The sequence below is a fragment of the Triturus cristatus genome, chromosome 5_1 (genome assembly GCF_964204655.1).
Source record: "Triturus cristatus chromosome 5_1, aTriCri1.1, whole genome shotgun sequence".
NCBI classification, from domain to species: Eukaryota; Metazoa; Chordata; class Amphibia; order Caudata; family Salamandridae; genus Triturus; species Triturus cristatus.
This window is the reverse complement of record NC_140587.1, coordinates 402,797,486-402,817,056: the sequence shown is the minus strand read 5'-3', so window position 1 is coordinate 402,817,056 and position 19,571 is coordinate 402,797,486. Positions and strand designations below refer to the sequence as shown.

General features: G+C 48.7%; 1 protein-coding gene across 2 annotated transcripts in view; it reads right to left on the bottom strand.

Moving 5' to 3' along the window:
• AZIN1 (antizyme inhibitor 1) overlaps nt 1-19,571 on the bottom strand; it is a 565,763-nt gene that overhangs the window by 64,799 nt on the left and 481,393 nt on the right. The gene's annotated exons all lie outside the window — the stretch shown is intronic.

Below are 19,571 nucleotides of genomic sequence, written 5' to 3'. Positions count from 1 at the left end.
GTGCACTCAAATGGCACCTTTAAGGTGCCCCCTAAAAGCTTATGAGCTTCTGGTGTACTTGCTGACTGGATTCTGCCAGCCTGCCACCGGGGGCAACTGACCTCCTAGGGCGAGAGCCTTTTGCTCTCAGGAGTTCAGGGGGGAAAAAAAGCCTGCCAGGGAAGATGGTGTAACACCGCCCCCACCCCACAGGATGACCTACTGATTAGCCTGCTTGGGCTGGGGAGCTTCAAATGAGCCAACGCCTTTGGTGTGCAATCCGGCTCCCAGTCACAGGAGAGGAATCCACCCCCCTGTCCCGAGCCCCCTAGACACCTTGGAAAATTAGCTAGTCAGGTAGCTGTGCCACCCCCAGGCTAGTACCACCCCCAAGGTGGGCTAACTGCGAGGTGGACACACATTTTTGGAGGTAGCCATCTTTGTGAGGGCATACATAGGAATTCTGGGACAAGGTTATGCCCATTTCCCACAGGAAGTGGTCATATTTGGGGGGGGGGGGGGGGAGGGGGGGGGGGGGGGGAGTGTAGTAACCCCAAGGGTCAGTAGCCAATTGGCTACTACTCTACGCTCCTCTAACACCCCTAAATACAGTATTTAGGAGCGTCCCTGGCACCAGAGAAGCAGATCCAGATGCCCCTAAGAGAGAGGGAGGACACTGAAGAGTTGCAAGAGCAGAAAAGCAGAAGACTGAAGACAGCACCTGACTTTCTACAGTCCCTGTTGAAAACTGCACCATACTCTAAAAGTCCAGCAGCTGTGACTCCAGAAACCAGGCAGGACTGCCTGCCTTCGAAACAGACTCAAGACCTCCAGTGAACAGTGGACCAGTTCAAGGAAAAACTCCAAAGAAGAGACTCGGAGGTCTCGGGAAACACCAAAACTTGACACCTTAAGCAACCACCGCACCCGTCCCCTCCGAAACGAGCTGCGGTGGGCAAACTTTGTCAACACTGATTTCCCCACCCCCCAGCCCTCCAGCGCCATCCATCGTGGTTTCACCCCTCCTGAACTCCCCGATGTCACCTGCAGCCTCTATACGCAGCCTCCCACCCATCCCGCACTACTGACCATGACTGCTCCGGGAAGAAAAACCAAATGCCTAAAGACATCTGCACCAGCCACCCCTGGCCTTAGAGAGGAGGACCAAAGTTATCCCCCCCCCCAAAGCATTGCAAGGCATGAGCCCACTAGCTGATTCAGCACAACTGGTTTCCTAGTCTGCAGCCTCCTTTTAGAGACTGATCCTTACTGAAATGCATTGGCCTCCCGACGTGGACTTGCACTGTACCTGGCTGCCCTTATGCCGCTGTTGTACTGTTGGTACTGCATTGGACCTTGCCCAGCACTCACCTTAACTCCTGGAGATTGGTCCTGTAAGTCGATGTACTGTACCTGTTTGCAGAACTTGTCCTTTCTTCCAGGGGATAACATTTCAGAATGCCTGAAAACTTGCAATATGTCCACTTTTTGAAGTGAGAAGAATTTTTATTTAAAAACGTACTTACCTGAACAATTTTCCTCTGATGCCTAAACACTATAAAGATATTTGCCATTTTTATAAATTGCTGTGGATCTCCTTCTGGAGTCGTGTTTTCATTTATTAATCATTGTGTGTTGTAGGAAGCTAGCTCTGTTCATAGTATGCCACTAAGTGGTTATATTGTGCACAGAGTCCAGGGCTCAATGTAAAACCCAAAGTGCTCTCTATAAGTGGTAGTGTGGGCAAGCAACATTAGGCCTAACACAGAAGAGTGTAAACCTGTACTGCACAACAGTGATCAATAATGGACACAACTCAAGGAGATACAGACCAATTTTATAAATATATACGTTGTATTTTTTTTTAAGACCAAGATCTTCGCCACAAGGAAAGTGAGTTTTTAAATATAAATACTTTTCACTTTCAAAAATTGACACTTAGAACAATTTTGAAGCAGTTCAATGTTATCTAATGGGAAAAACAATATAAAGTTTAAACAGTTAAGTAATGCACTAACAAATTCAGTCTTCGGGACGAAATGTCAGCAAGGGGCAAGGATCGGGTGAGTACCAAAACTGCACCACCAGCCGCTCAGGGGCAGCCAGGTGCAGAGGTCAAAATCTGAATACGGCCCAATGCTTTCCGAATAGAGACTGGGGGCACCTGGAGCCACACTGCTTGCAGGCAAGGAGATCGGTTGCAGGGGCCAGCTTTTGTGGGTTAGGTTAAGCACGGGGAAGGGGCACCACAAAGCAGCACTAAACATACACCACCAGAAGCACAGGGGCGGCTGGGTTCAATCTCAACGTCGGCACCCAATGGGGATTCTTCTTTCAGGAAACAGGCTGCAGGCGTGGCACCGGAGTTTGCAGCAGGGAGTACAACAGCAGAGGTAAGTAGAGATGTGAGGGGTTGTAGGGAAACAGTCGGTTCAGCTCACCAAGGCCCAGGGCCTTTGGGTGCAGGGGTGCCTTTTGACATCGGAGTCTTGTTAGCGGATCCGGTCGCCGTTGGGGGGTGCCTCTGGATTCACACAAAGCGCCGCCGTGTAGATCAGGAGAGGTCAGCCAACGCTGGACATGAAGTCAGGATTGCTGGGGAGACTTCACTGCACAAGTGAGCCACTCAGACTTGGGCCATGGACGCTGGGTGCAGAGTGGGCAAGGATCGCAGTACCAGCGGGATCTGGAGCCCTTGGAGTTGGTTTCTTCTTATCAGGTCCGCTGTCCATAGGAGATTGGAGTCTTTTTCGAAGGCAGCAGTCCTCTAAGGGTTTTCAGAGGTCATTCCCTGCAAGACAGGTAGCAAGTTCGCATAACCTGGAGCCAGGTCAGTAGGGCTGGAACCAAGGTAGTAGTCATCTCTGCAGGGTCGTCTTCTTGCTTCTAAGGTCGTCACAGATCTGCCTTCCATGTCTGCGGGAGCCACCAACATACAGGGGTATCTTAGGGGAGTAGCAGGTATGGCCAATGGACACCTTACCTGGGGTGACTAGTCCAGATAGGAGGGGTCACCTCATCTTCACAATGGAGGGGACTGAAATGTGTTCCTAACTTTGCCTACTCCACCAGAATGGTGGAGTAGGCAAAGGAGGGCACACCTAGCCTTTCTACGTTGAAAACCCAGGGATGCCATCTGCTGCCATGGATGCTGGATGGGATGGGTCGTATTACAAATGCAGCAGACTTTTGAAACTTCCCCTTAGAGCACTATCCCACCCTGGGGGAGGAGGTGTGAAACCTCGTCGTATAAATATCTAGGCGTGAAGATTGACAGTGGCGGCCAATTTAGTGAACAAAGGGCTAGCATAAGAGGCAAAGGCACTGTTCTGGCAATTGCCTTAAAAACATTAAATAACAACCTCTCCGGCCCTTCTCTGTCCCCCTTACTACATGTTATACGTGCCAAACTGTTACCAACACTAACATCTGGGAGTGAGGTCCATCGAGGCAGAGATGCCGTTATACTTGACAGCACAATCGTGTCGGCATACAGTAACATCTTCAGCCTTCCAAGGCGATCCTCCCCAGCACAGATCAGACTGGAGTTTGGAATTCGGTCACAGCTATTGGCACGACGGGGGGCATATATCTGCTCCTGGGATAAAATAAGAAAAACGACCGAAGGGACGCTGAACGAATATCTATGGAAAGAGCTAGAGCAGACCCAAAACTCACCAGCTGCAAAACATCTTGAATAAAGCATAAGGAACACCGGGTTGGCAGGGCTCTGGGCGTCCCCTGTAGATCATAAAACACTCAACAAACTGGTGAAAAAAATCGATCAAGCTACAGTCATGGGTTCAGGATAAAGCCATCCTATCAAAAAGATCTCATGCTTGGATGGTATTAAATACATACCTGACACAAGCCTCCCAGCCTTACCTTGCCTTAGGTTACACAAAAAAAATCAAACTGTGCTTTTTAAGATATAGATTGGGCCTGTTACCATGCATTCTACATCTTCCTCACTGGCTGAGATCGAAAGCAGGCACATTATGCAGGTTATGCGGCAAAGGGGCAGAAGACATGCTGCACCTGCTATGCTCGTGTGAGGAACTGCACGAAGAAAGGAAGCTCCTGCTGAAACGCCATTTCATTGTACAGGGGGTACGCACACGAAGGAATGCAGTGCTAACCTGCTTTTCAGCACAGGACCCTCAGCTGAGCTGTAGATTTGTGAAATTTTTAAAAGTAGTAGAAAAAAAAACTACCAAAAACTGATCCATGATTAACTCAGCAAAACAGGACATTTGATTTAACTTACACAGATGAATTATTTATGCTGTAGATTTTTAACGAATTTTATTATGTGTTATTGTATCGCATTGGTTTTAATTAACTGTGCAATAAATTATAAAAACTGAAAAATTATAAACCTCTACACCGGATAGGTATTGCTGCTGGTCCCAGAGAGCACAGGCTCTCCACAGAGTGGTCCATGCCGGTTTGTGGCAGACTGTCTAAAGCCAGTCAGTGCCCACACCAGGCTCGGTAGATTTTCAGGGGGCACCTCTGAGGTGCACCATGAGCGCATGGTTTAATAAATCTCACAGTGTGGATTACAAGGAGCTGTTTGGTACCAAACACTCCTGGGTTCAGTGAAGCCATCATGGCACTGTGGGAACTCGAGTTGTCAAGTTCCCAGCCCAGGTACTCTCAATGGCTTCCCTGGCACTCAAATATTAAGGAATAGTCTCTAATACTTTAGGGGCATATCTGCTGATACAGATATGCCCACAGCTGTGAGAGTGCACCCTGCCTTATGGCTGGTGCCTTACCAATATCCTGCAAAAACAACAACCGATGGACAGAATGCTGAACAATGTCAAACATTCACCCCAGAAAAGAGATCAGGGCCTAAATCCATTGTTTTGCTCGCCATGCCATTCCAGTTTAAATCTAGCCATATGCAAATCAGTCTTGACCCTGCTAGCCTTGGAAACCGTCCAGCCTGAACTTCCAGGCGGTCTTCCCTGAACCGGAAACAATCATCCTGGGACCGGTGTGAGAAAGTGCCATCTTTCTTGCATGGTATGCCCCCCACAGAATTGCTGAATGTACTTTGACTAAGTGTGCCCTGGACTCCTGCCAATCAGGTGCCCAGGGCCTATGTTTCTTCCCTAAAAACGTTAAACCCAAATTGGCAAACCCTGGCCACATGTCAGCCCCTGGTAAATGGTACCCAGGGCCTTGTGACCAGGGAAGGCCTCTAAGGGCTGCAGCACTCATTGTGCCGCCCTTAGAGGCCACACACACACACACACACACACACACACACACACACACACACACACACACACACACACACACACACACACACACACACACACACACACACACACACACACACACACACACACACACACACACACACACACACACACACACACACACACACACACACACACACACACACACACACACACACACACACACACACACACACACACACACACACACACACACACACACACACACACACACACACACAGCAGGCTGAGCGTCTGGGTACAAGACAAAACAAAGTCGACATGGCACACATCCCCGTGTGCCATGCCCACCACCTACACTGCCCTGGCATACATCCGCCACCCCCTCTAGCTGGGTGCCCTATGCCAGTGGTGTGGACACAGGAGCATGAGCCCTGTGCCCCTACAGTACCCAGGTCCATTCCTGGGCACTAAGTGCAGTGCTACCATTTAAGAGTACATGGTGCTGAGAGCACGTCAAACACGAACTCCACAGCACCATAATGGCAACACTGAAGACTGAGAAGTTTGGTATCAAACTTCTCAGCACATTAAACCAGCACTGATGCCAGTGTGGGATTTAATGTACCAAGCACCCCAGAGGGCATCTTAGAATTGCCCCCTGAACCTAACCTACAATCCACGTCTGGTCTGGGAGGCTGTCTAGGCTGCAATACAGCAGACATGTTGCTGGACCCCTGGGTAGGAGAGCCCCTGCTCTCCTGGGTCTGCAACAATGCACATCCTGGGCGAGGTGCTAGATCTCTTCCCCCAGGATGGGCAGGGGGAAGCTTCAAAGGCATGCCGCCTCTGTGAGCTTCCCCAGGCTATCCGGCAACCCCAAATAAGGACAGGGGATGTGCCAGCCTGCCAACCCCACCCCTCAGGTGGGGGAGGCGAGGTGAAGCACATCTACGGGCGCTCGCCATCTTGAAGATGGGAGGCCCTACCCAATCAGGACTAGGTTACTGCCCCACTCCCACAGGAGAGTGGCAGAATAGGGGGTGTACCCACCCCAGGACAGGGACCCATTGGTCCCTGCCCTTCACCTACCTGTAACGCCCCAATATCTAGTATTTAGGGGCACCCTGAACCTTCCTTCCCTAGATTCCAGATTCCAAAATACAAAGAAGAGCAAGAAGAAAGAAGACCTGCAGTGCAGCTGCTAAGAAGAGTAGGACACCAACTGCTTTGGCCCCAGCCCTACCGGCCTGTCGACCCTCGATCCTGCTCCTGCTACAACCCGGCACCTCTTGTGGCTAGCAACCTCACAAACCCCGGAGGACCTGGCTACCCTTTGGCTCTAAGCACCTGGGACTCCCATGAGCAGAGTCTCTGCTCAAAATCAGCATCTAATCCCTGGCATCGGCCCGGAACCGCGAACCCTGCACACTGCATCCGCCAAGCCTGGCCTGTGCCGGAGTGAACAAAGACCACGAGGACGGCCCCATGGCGACTGACCCAGAGTCCGGCACCCTAAAGACTTCCCTCGACGCTACCGACGACGCCTGCAGCCTCAGAACCAGGTACCCCCCCAACCGCGATCAACAGAGGGTAAGATTTCCCGACACCAAAAGGCACCCCTGCACCCAGCGCCCTGCGGCCCCCTGTGCCCAACTCCTGGGTACCGACCTATCCTCCAACTACCCAACCTCTTGAAGTGGTGGTGGCACCTGAAGAATCCTCGTCCCCGAGCTTGCAGTCTTTTTTCAACCCGGAGCTTTCCCATTGAAATCAATTGAGCGCCCGAAGGCTCAAAAGCACCCTGCACCCAGCCGCCCGAGTGGCCCTGGCAGTGTAACCTCTGCACCGATCTACTTCCTAATTTGCCCTGAGCAAGTGACCAGGAGCCCAGCTCCCACAGCCGCGTGGTCTGCTAGTCAGCAGCCACCAACCAAGGCCCCCCTGCCTCCCATAGGATAACATTGGGCCTAACTCACTCTGCACCCGGCTGCCCCTGCGCCGCTGAGGGTGTAACAACTGTACCTACCTGACCCTGGGAGACCCCCTGAGTCTGTGCCCAGAACCTTAACTCTGCCAGTCGAGTACTTACCCAAAAGCCGATAACTCAATTTTCTCCATAGGGTAACATTGATTGGTTTCTTCTGAAATTTCTTCTAAGTGTGGAGTTTCTAAAACTTAAAATCAGACGAGTAACGAAAACGAAAACTCACCTGCTATTTGGTGAGCTCCCAGTGCTGGATCTTGGTGCCCAGCACTGACCCTGAAAAATATACACAACCGTACTTACCAGTAACCCAATTTTCTTCCATAGGAAACCATTGACTGTTTTTCTGTGAAATTCCTTCTAAGTGTCGATTTTTGCAAACTTTAAATATTCTTTAAAAATCGTGCAAACTGTGAAAACGTAATTACTTACCTGTTTTAGATAGAGGTCCCAGTGCTGAGTCTAGTCACCCAGTACTGGATTACAAAAGTAACAAGAACATACTGTACCTGCAACTTGAATTTTCTTCCATAGGGAATCATTGACTGTTTTCTATGAAATATTTTCTAGGTGTCAACTTTTAAAATAGCAAAATATTGCCTAAAAATCCTAGCAGTAACTAAGTCGACTTTTATCACTTGTTTCTAAGAACTGTCCCAGGACTGAATCTAGGATCCAGTCCTTGAGTTAGAAAGGTAAGCCTGAAAGTAATCTATTGCAAATAACTTGAAACTTCCATTGAACTCAATGCATTATTGTGTTTGAAATTGTGTTGCCTATTGCAACAACTTGCAACTATCTACAAAAGCCAATTGCATATTGCAAAAGTATTTATCTAAAGCATCTCATTCTGAGAAAGTATATTTTAATTCCTATCGTTGGTTCTAAAATAAAACAGACATTGTTTATTTATATAAACCTTTGACCTAGAGTTCAGTTCTTGAGTGTGTGAGACCATTTGGTGACAGTGTGTACAACAAATGCTTTACACTGTCCTCGGATACTGCCTTACTGCTCGACCAAGCTACCACTTTAGTGAGTAAGGTTATATCTAACTTCAGCCTCTGCCAAACCTCTGGGGACTGTGGACCCTATACACACTGTACCTATTTGGGAACAGTATATACAGAGCCACTTTCTCACAACCGGTTTAACCCATCCGCCAGACTAGCTTGACTCATGTTTTTTGCTTTCTCGCCCCAAGTGCTTCGGGTGTGCCCAGACGGGATTCCTGGGCTCACTGTGCCACTGGATTCAAGCTATCCTGGCTGCTAATCAAGGAAAAAAAGAAAGAAAAAAAAATGGAAAAGTACTAAATAGGTATATGGAACTTGCACGTTCATAATGGTGCTGGCTGCATTCGAACAAAGGAATTTTATAAGGTACAGCACCAGTTACTTAGCAAGCAGTTTATCTTGAAGTTCTTCCTTGTGGACAAAACGCGACTTGTCTCCATCTATCTCTTCAACCTTGGAGGGGGTGGGCGCTGTATGCTTATTCAGCAAGGATACCTATGATATCGTATGAATGGTCACCTGTACTCCTAGTTCTTTCCCAGGGGAAACTCCATTGAAATAAGCACTGAATAGTCCCGCCCACTGGGATATCAGAGTAATCCTTTCAAAGGAACAGAAACATCTACTTCATTATACTTTGGAAAGACCAGAAAACATGACAAATGCAAAAAAAATTGAAGCCTTAAAAACAGGCTTTATTACCAATGTTTATTAAATTACTTTTAAACTTTAGAAGGATAAAAGGATTATAAACACAAAAAACACTGAAAATCCAATTTACTCACCTATACAGTTATACACACACAAGTTCACTTACTCATAAGGAATATGCTACTTACCAGTATGCAACTGTTCTTGGCATGTAGAGCTGCAGATCTACACACTTTTGCATAGATCGGCATCTAGTGTTGGGCCCCCCGGAACTGACGTGGCCTACACTACAGAGACGGGCCTGGAAGAGCACGTGTAACGCCCGGTTTCAACTGGTGCAGTACTTCACCCTGCATAGGGCATACCCGATGCCAGCTAAATTGTTTCAGTATTTTGGGGGCCCCACACCGCAATGCCCTCGTTGTGGGGAGGAGGGGGCTGACTTTAAGCACATGTTTTGGTCCTGCGATGCTTTAAGCGGCTACTGGGAAGAGGTCATCGACTGCTTGGCCCAAGTGACAGGGCGGGAATTGCGGGTGGAGATGGGAGTTTGTTTGCTGCTATGGTTTCCACACACGCCGCGCACGAAAATCACGAGCAAGTTTTGCGACCTGGGGCTGGTGGTGGCCAAACGAGAAATTACCCTCCACTGGAAGTCGAGGACGGGTCCCAGCTTCACGAGGTGGAGAGCGACATTTACCAAGTGGGCGGGTAGCGAGGGCACGCTCCGGCTGCAGCTTGCGCTTAGGGGAAGCGATGACAAGGCTCTGGCCATGGCTCGGGCATGGGAAGCACTAGTGGTTGATCTCCAGGGGTGGGGAATAGCGGGGGAGGGGGGCCCTGCGGCACTGGAGCACCCGGCAGGAACCTAGGGGTGGGGGAGGTTAGATGATTAGCTCATGGGGGCCGGGGGCTTTCCTTTTCCTTTCTGCTTGGGGCCTGTCTGTGATGATGGGGGGTGGCTCGTGGCTCCTAACACGGCTACTTCTGAGAGAGGTTTATCCTGGTAGTTGTCGTCTCGGCACACTGACATGTGGGTGGGGGGGGGGGGGGATGTATTCGTTCAGGGGAGGGTTTGGGGACAGCGCATTGGTAGGTGGAAGTGGCCCAGATTGTACTTGGACGTGGTTTTATATGCGGATGGCGGCCACTGGCCAGATGAACATTGTGGATGTCAACTGTGTCTGAGTAATGCAATAAAAATTGTTTTTGCAACAAAAAAAAATCTAGTGTTGGGCCCGGATGTTTGCAGTTTGTTTTTCCTCTTGGAAAGTCTTTGGAAGTCACGAGGTTGGATCGTATTGCGCATGGGCTCCGGCTCCATCCTCAGATTGTTTTTCGCCAGCAGGGAAAGATGGAGCGTAGTAATAGCAGTGAAGAAACCCATGTGTGTTGTATCTAAATAAGATAGACCGGAACAGATACAGGTAGCCGTGGAGGCGGGTGGGCATGTGTAGATCTGCAGCTCTACATGCCAAGAACAGATGCATACTGGTAAGTAGCATATTCCGTTCGAGGCATATGAGCTGCAGATTACACACTTTTGCATAGACTATATAGCAGTTCCCAACCTTAGCGGTGACCACCGGTATCTGTTGCAGTGGTTTGAAATAGTGTTTTTAGTACAGCCTGGCCCACACTAGCTTGTTGCTTGGTTTGCACATCTACACAGTAATGTTTAGTGAAAGTGTACGGTGTTCACCACGTAGCTGCCTTGCAGATATCATCTAATGGGATGTTTCCTAGAAAAGCCATAGAAGCCCTTATCGTTCGTGTAGAATGGGCTTTAGGGGGAACAGAGAGCGTTAGTTTTGCTTTGTGGTAGCAAATCTGTATGCATTTTACAATCCACCTAGCTATCCCTGATTTTGAGATGGGGTTGCCTTTGTGTGGTGGGGAGAAAGAGACAAATAGTTGTTTGGTCTTTCTGAAAGGTTGCGTTCTCTGGATATAGTAAAGTAAGACCCGTTTAACATCTAGCGTGTGTAGAGCCCTTTCTGCAACAGTTTGAGGTTGCGAGAAAAATACAGGTAATTCTACCGATTGGTTTAGATGAAAGGGGGAAATGACTTTGGGTAGGAATTTTGGGTTGGTACGGAGAACAACCTTGTTCTGGTGCATTTGGAGAAAAGGTTCTTGTATGGTAAGTGCTTGTATCTCACTGATCCTTCTAAGGGAAGTGACGGCTACAAGAAAAGCTGTTTTCCATGTGAGAAATTGCAGTTCGCATTTATGCAAGGGTTCGAAGGGCGGTCCCATTAGCCTTGTGAGAACTATATTTAAGTTCCACACAGGTGAAGGTTGTACTCTGGGGGGGAATTATTCGTTTGAGGCCTTCCATGAAGGCTTTAATGGCAGGCACTCTGAAAAGTGATAGGTGCTGTCTGTTTTGTAGGTAAGCGGCAATTGCTGCGAGGTGTAGCCGAATGGATGTATACGCTAGGTTACACCTTTGTAGATGGAGCAAGTAGCATATGATGTGCTGTATAGATGCGTCTAGAGGATTGATTGTGTTGTTATGGCAATAAACAACAAATCTTTTCCACTTGGCAGCGTAGTAGACTCTAGTGGTAGGGCGTCTAGCTTCTCTGATGACGTTCATACACTCAGGGGGAAGGTTAAGGTATCCGAATTCTAGGATCTCAGGAGCCAGATCGCAAGGTTGAGCTGAGCTGGGTCCGGGTGTCTGATCTCTCCATGGTTCTGGGTTAGGAGGTATGGTGAGCGGTGTAGCTTTTGGTGTGGTACTACGGAGAGTTCCAGCAGCGTGATGTACCACGGTTGTCTGGCCCACGTTGGAGCTACTAGGATCAGTGTGAGGGAGTGCTATTGTAGCTTTCGCACCACTAATGGAATTAGTGGGAGAGGTGGAAAGGCGTACGCAAATTTGCCTGACCAGTTCATCCATATCGCATTGCCTTTGGACAATTGGTGTGGGTATCTGGCGGCGAAGCTTGGGCATTTGTTTTCGTGGGTGGCGAAGAGGTCCATTTGTGGGTGCCCCCACATCTGAAAGAACGGGTGAAGAACCTGTGGGTGAAGTTCCCACTCGTGGATCTGCTGCGTCTATCTGCTGAGCAGATCCGCCATGGTGTTTGACTCCTGGGACATGTTGGGCTAGGAGAAAGATTTTGTGTGGAATTGCCCATCTCCATATGCTCTGTGCTAGTTGAGAGAGCTGTGGAGAGTGTGTGCCGCCTTGTTTTTGAATGTAGTACATGGCCGTCATGTTGTCTGTGCGAATGATGACTGCCTTGCCTAAAATCTGTGTTTGAAAGGATTTTAGGGCTAGGAAGATTGCCAGTAACTCCAGATGGTTGATATGGAGTAACTTTTGTTGCGGCGTCCATGTGCCCTGCACTGTGAGGTGTAATAGATGAGCTCCCCAGCCGGAGAGCGATGAGTCTGTTAGTATTATTTGTGGAACCGGGTCCAGGAACGGTCGACCTTTGGAAAGATTTGTGGTGTTCCACCACTGCAGAGAGCGATGGGTGCGACAGTCTACCAACACCAGATCTGTCAGTTGCCCCTGGGCCTGGTTCCATTGGCGCGCTAAGCACTCTTGGAGTGGACGCACCTGGAGTCTTGCGTGAGGCACTATGAAAATGCAAGAGGCCATCATCCCTATCAGTTGCATAAACACTCTTGCTGGGAGTGTTGAAGTATGAATCTTTGACGCAAAGCCTGAATGCTTGCAATCCTGGCCGGATTGGGGTAGGCTATGGCTTTTGAGGTGTCTATGGTGGCACCGAGGTATTGCTTTATGTGGGATGGTGTTAGCTGGGACTTTTGGTGGTTCACCGTGAAGCCTAGCTGGTGAAGTAGTTGGATTGTAGTGGCAGTGTGGTGTACACATTGGTTGTAGTACGTGGCTTTTATCAGCCAGTCGTCCAAATATGGGAAGACGTAAATGTGCTGTCTTCTGATGTGTGCCGCCACTACCGCTAGGCACTTGGTGAATACCCTTGGTGCTGTTGTGACCCCGAATGGGAGCACCTTGAACTGGTAGTGTTGCCCGTCCACTACAAATCTGAGGTACTTTCTGTGGGCATAGTGTACCGGAATGTGAAAGTATGCGTCTTTCAAGTCCAGTGTGGTGAGAAAGTCGTTCTGGGAGAGGAGCGGAAGTACCTGCTGAAGTGTTACCATGTGAAAATCGTCCGAATGTATGTATGAGTTTAGAGGCTGGAGATCTAGAATAGGTCGTAGAGCCTCGTCTCTTTTTGGTATTAGAAAATATAGGGAGTAGACCCCTAAATTTTGCCGATTGGCGGGAACTTGTTCTACTGCCTGTATTTGTAGGAGGGAGATTACCTCCTGTTTTAGTAATGTGGAATGTTCTTGTGACATTGGGCTTTGCCTGGGCGGAATGTTTGGGGGGGGGGGGAGGGGTAGATGTCAATTCTAGGCAGTACCCTGAGCTAATAATTTGGGTCACCCATTTCTCTGAGGTGATGGTCTCCAAGACTTGAAGGAAATTTTGTAGCCTGCCCCCGACCGGAGTGGGATGGTCTGGAGGGAGCGGGGGGGGGGGGGGGGGGGGGGGGGGAAGTCATTGGGTAGGCGGTGTGGCAGAGCGGGCGGTATTTGTTTTGCCTCTGACTTTCTTGTTATTGCCTCTATAGCCGCCTCTTTGATAACCCCTTGTGAAGGTGGACTGAGCAGGGGATTTGTAGGAAGTGGACGCGCTGAGGAGTAGCCTCTAGCCGTACCCCGAAAGGAAGAGCGGCGAAAAGAGCTCCCAGGAGGGTGTGACTGCAGGGCTCCCCTAGATTGCCGTATCCATGTCCTCCTTCATTTTCTCGAGGGCCTCATCTACCTTTGGACCGAATAGGTGTTCCTGGTCAAAGGGATGGTTTAGGATGGAGGCCTGTACCTCAGGCTTGAAGCCCGATACCCTCAGCCAAGCATGGCGACGGAGGAGGACGCTAGTGTTAATGGCCCTGGAGGCTGTATCTGCTGCGTCTAAGGCACAGCGTGTTAGTTATAGTCTTACCCTCTTGAATTAATTAATTGGCCCTATTTTTGTATCTTTCTGGGAGGTGGTGCATTATGGTTTCTAATTCATCATAATGCGCTCTATCGTATCTGGCCAATAGCGCTTGAGTATTGGCGATACACCATATATTGGCTGCCTGTGACGCTTTACGCTTTCCTCACGTGTCCAGTAGCTTTGACTCTGTCAGGTGGTGGTGCTTCGCCTGACGCCTGGGAGTTTGACCTCTTCCGTGCAGTGGAAACCACTAGGGAATCTAGTGGCGCTGGCCCTTTGATATAGGCAGGATCTGTGGGGGCAGCTTTATACTTTCTCTATGCGTGGGTTAATGACCCTAGCCCTGACTGGGTCCTTAAAAACCTCTGGCGCACGTTTTATCACCCCCTTGAGCATAGGTAGTATGGAGGTAGACCTATGTGCGGTATCAAAGTTGTCGAGGAGGAAATCCTCCTCTACTGGGTCAGTGTGTAGCTCTACCCCGTGATAATGTGCCGCCCTCTGAAGTAGGTGGTGTAAACCTAGTGAGTCTTCCGGTGGAGATGGCCTGGAAGGGTAAAGGTCATCTTGTGGGACGTCTGGAGTTTCTGGATTATTGTAGTTGTCCCATGGGTCTGGGGATCCTGTAGGGGTGGGGTCTTGGGGCACATCCCCTGGATCGTAATATGGGTCCCCCTGATCATCATCGTCTGGAGAGAGGGTCGGGGAACGATGAGGTGGAGGTGGAGAAGGCGGAGGGGGCGGAGGTGGAGAGGGTGGAGGAGGTGGGGAAGGCATTCTGAAAGGGGAGGTAGCAGAGTCCTTCCTCTTTGGAGGTGGAGGCGGAGCCGGTTTGTCCAAATGTCTCTTTTTAGAAGACAGTGTCAAATGTCCAGTTTTTGGATCCTTGGTAAGAGTCTTTTGCAAGAGATCCGGTGTAAACAATTCCTGTGACAAGGTTTGTTCCGTCGGCGCCGAAGGTTTCGGGGCGATGACTTTTAGGCTTGTCCGTGCCGTGCTTAGCACTGGGCTTGGGAACCTCCGATATCTTGGGCGGCGCCGAGGTGGGCTTCGGCGTAGAAGTGTCGGTGCCGAGGGCCTTATGGGGTTTGGTCGGTACCGAAAGGCTGGGTTTCGACACCAAGGACTTTGGTGCAGAGCTCGGTGTCGAGGTAGAGGCCGGTCTCTTTCTCGGTGCTGAAGTGTGTTTCTCGGCACCGCTGGGGGGCTGGCTCGAGCCAGAGTCGCCGGAAGGCTTATTTGGCTTCTTCACCGGGCCCGAAGGTGGGGTGTTTGAAGCAGTGTCTCTGGTCTTGACTAGGCCCGGAGGCGAAGGCGTGACCGAAGCCTTTTTGGGTGTCGGTGCGTGTGTGGGAGGGGGTATAGTACTCACGACACTCTGCGCCGGGGTGGTGTCCTCCACATCTGCGTCGTCTGCTTCGGAACCGCTGACGAGGTACTATTCGGTGTGCTGCTGTCACGGATCTTCGACGTCGTCCCCGAAGATGTCGACTGGAACAGAGGTCGAGGAGTGCGCCATGTTTCGTCTGGCCCTTCGATCTCGAATAGTCTTTTTCGATCTGAAAGACTTGCAGGCCGGACAGTCTTGAGCCTCGTGTTCCGGGGAGAGGCAGAGGTTGCACACCTCATGAAGATCGGTGTGGGGGAATTTGGACCCACATCGAGGGCACTTTTTGAAAGGAGTTCTTTCCATCAGCCGGGACCGGAGCTTGGGTAGGCCCGAAGGCCGCCGTCGACTGGAATCGAAGATGTGTCGAAGAGAAGGTGATTGAGGAGATCTGGACAACACCGCGATGAGCGAGGATTCCGCTTCGATAGTCGAACTGGAAATGTTCGGAACCGGAGCGCGAAGTATTACATCCGAGCCCGATGGCGGAAAAAAACAATCTGAGGATGGAGCCGAAGCCCATGCGCAATACGATCCAAGGGAGGAGTCACCGACCTCGTGACTTCCAAAGACTTTCCAAGAGGAAAAACAAACTGCAAACATCCGGGCCCAACACCAGATGGCGATCTATGCAAAAGTGTGTAATCTGCAGCTCATATGCCTCGAACAAATACTACCACATTCTTACGCTCTTATACAATTACTGATACAAGCACACACTCATACATACAGTCACTCTCACAATCACACACTCTCGCATATAGCCAGTTATATACTCTTACACACATATATAGTTACTGTCACATGTACCACTGAGATATACAGTCAATCACCAACACAACCATACACACACTCACCCACCCATGCAGTCCATCACAGATGCACTCTTAAAACCATGCACCCATAGAATCACCCACTCACACATCTATGCACAGAGTCATACACACCCTACCCACACAAACACTCAGGCACCCATACAGATACTCAGACAACCAATCAATAACTTATATAGACACTCATATAGCTTTTCACAAAACCATGCAGGCACTTATACACCAACAGATAGACAGATACAGACATTCACAGTTTAGTAACTAGTCTGCAGTAATATACGTTTAATGACTCACTTCGAGTCAGTCGCACACCTACAAAATCATCCATTCACACACTTATACACCCACTCATTCTTCCATAGGCCTTTCCCTATATATATTAAACATATATAAACTTTACAGACTCACTGGATGACGGCATCAGTGATGTAATATGTGACGTCATCAGCAGTGCATTGCGGGGGCGCGAGTTATAGTTAGCTGAACTAACAATAACGGGGGAATTTCTAAGGTTTTGTACGAGGGAAATGTCCAGCTAACGCCCCTGAAACCTATGGTTTTTTTCAGTATATATATATATATATATATATATATATATATATATACACACACACACATACACACAGATCTATGTAAATATAGAATTTTTTCTAAAAAAACAAACCATGCAGCCTTACAGACACCAACAGGCTAATCAATGCTCTGAAATATGGTCTTTGCCCATAATCAAATAAACCAGGAAGACCAAAAGGCACTTGAACTGCTTTTAATGAACAGCAGAAAAGTGGTCATGCAAAGAGAAAAGCAGGCACTGTTAGCGCATAGGCTGTATTGTAACCTCAATAGAGTTGAAACTGAAAATAAATGTAGAGAATGAAAAACTTGCACCGTGCCTTTAAGGCAGCCATGACCCTTAGCTTCCAATCATGCCTCAGGGGTGACAGGTCAGTTCTTTGCAGAGACCCGGAGGTCAGGGCACAAAGATGACAATCTTGGCTTATTTGTCCGCGGAGGTGGATGGGTTGCTCATGACTTTGATGAGGATACCCGTAGAAGAGAACTAGGATTACAGGTAAGTAACTTCTACTTCTCTTTCAGGGGATCCTCATCAATAGTAAAACAGTTGAAGCAAGTAGCAAGCCCATCCCCTGTTCATTTGGGTAAATAAGTACCATAAAAAACAGTAACATTAAGAAACCAATTAGAATGAATGTAGAATTGAAATAAATTCCTCAAGGAGGATTGGCCTGCTCAGAATCAGAATCAAGAAAGTCTCGTGAAAATATGTACTGATTTCCAAGTGGCTGCTTTGCAGATCTCAGCCATCGGTACCTAGTGCAGAAAAGCCACTGTAGCTGCCTTTCCCCTAATGGAATGTGCTTTGGGAGAAGCCAGAAGGGGTTTATTTGCCAATTGATATGCCAGCTTGCTGCAAGACACTATCTGGAGATGGAACACTTGGAGGCTGGGAAACCTGTTCTGATGGCATCATAGTTTAGAAATAACTGATCAGACTTTCCAATGGTCTTGGACTTAGAAGTATAATTTCACAACTCTTTAGATCAAGGGAATGAAGAGCTTTTTCTGCTGGCGTAGATGGATTGGTGAAAAAAAAGAAGGTTGCGAGATTGTTCGTTTAACATGGAAATCCGACACCACCTTTGGAAGGAATTAGTGGTGGGTTCTTCGAACCACTCTGATGAAAAACCGTGTACGGTTCTTTGGAACAGAGCACCTGAATTTCGCTTACTCTAGGAGCTGAAGTAATCGCCACCAAGAAGGAGGCTTCCATGTGAGATGCTGAAGGGTTGCCTTCTGAATGGGTTTGAAAGTAGGGCGCATCAGTTTGGAAAGGACCAGGTTCAACTCTCAAGGGGGTGGAAGGAGGCAGACAGGGATCAACAGTCTTTAAACCCTGAAGGAAATTCTTAACCACCTGGAGCTGGAAGAAAGAAGGTTGATTTGAAGCCTTTCTGTAGGCTGCAATGGCAGCCAAGTGCACCATAATGAAATTAAACTTTAGACCTGACTTGGCCAAATGTAAAGAGATAAGGTACAACTACCTCCTCTTGACCCTTGGTAGGTTGAAAATCATTACGTTTACACCACAAATAAAATCTTTTCCATTTAAAAAGAATATGAAGGTCTCGTGGAAGGCCCTTTGGATTCCCTCAAAATGTTCATACAGTCCTGAGGGAGATTAAGGTCGCCGTACTGGAGGACTTCAGGAGCCATGCTTCCAAGTTTAGCAAGGGAAGGTTGGGATGATGAATCCTAGTGTTAATTTTGGACAGAAGGTCCGGTCTGCACGGAAGCCTCCTGTGTGGACACTCCGAGAGGTGTGGCCAGTCTGGTGCTATCAGAATCATTCTCATCCTGGTGCATGTGAGTTTGACTATTACCTTCGGGATGAGAGGAAGCGGTGGAAAAGCTTAAAAAAATTCCTGACCAGTCGATCAAAAGGGCATTCTCCATCGACCCTGATCGGTAAAACCTTGATGCGAAGGCCTGGCATTTTTTGTTTGACTTGTCTGCAAAGAGGTCGACTGTTGGATGACCCATTTGTACAAAAATGTCCGCCACCACCTCGTCATTTAATACCGTCTTGCTGATGTTCGAAGTGACTCAGAAAATCCGCCTGTGAATTCTGTTCCCCTGGCAGATGGACCACCGTGATGGAGAGCTGTCTGGCAAGGAGCCAATGCCAGATCGCCTGAGCCTCCCGGGACAGAGGGTGAGTTTGTTCCCCCTTGCTTGTTTAGAAAGTACATGGTGGTCGTGTTGTCCGTTTGTACTAATATCGACTTGTATTGTATCAAAGGGTAGAACGCCTTGAGGGCTAGATGTACTGCCAGTAACTCCAGCATGTTTATGATACGATTGTTCTTTGTTCGACCACCTGCCCTGAGTCTGTAGAAGACACGTGTGCTCCCCAACCCTGAAGTGATCAGGGATTGTGTCAGAGGAGGTTGGTGGAAAGGGACTCCCACCAAGATATTGTTTCTATGAGTCCACCAGGTAATGGATGCTTTGCAGACTGGGAAAGAAGAATCCTGTCTTCCCATCGCGCCGACGTCCAATCCCATTTATCTTCCAAGTCCTGTTGAAGAGGCCTCATTCTCAGTCTGGAGTTCGGAACCAGAAAAATGAAAGTTATCATCGACCCCAAAGTGATGCAACTTGTCGAACTGAAGGCTGATGAACCTGAAGGATATTGCACTTCAGCTGGATTACCAACAGTCTCTCCTCCGAAGGAAACACTTTTCCTACGCTGGAGTCCAGAGTAGCCCCTAGGTAGCGAATTTTTTGAGCGGGCTGATGGATTGATCTCCATATTTACATGAAGGCCCAGGCATTGAAGTAAGTTCAGGCATATTCGATGATGGTTTTACTTTCTTTTTTTTGAGTTTTTGAAAATTTTTATTAAACCTTTGGCATGTTACAACATCATTCTATCAGGAACTGCGGCACATATTACAATCATGAAGTTGTTAATACTGTTATAGGGATAT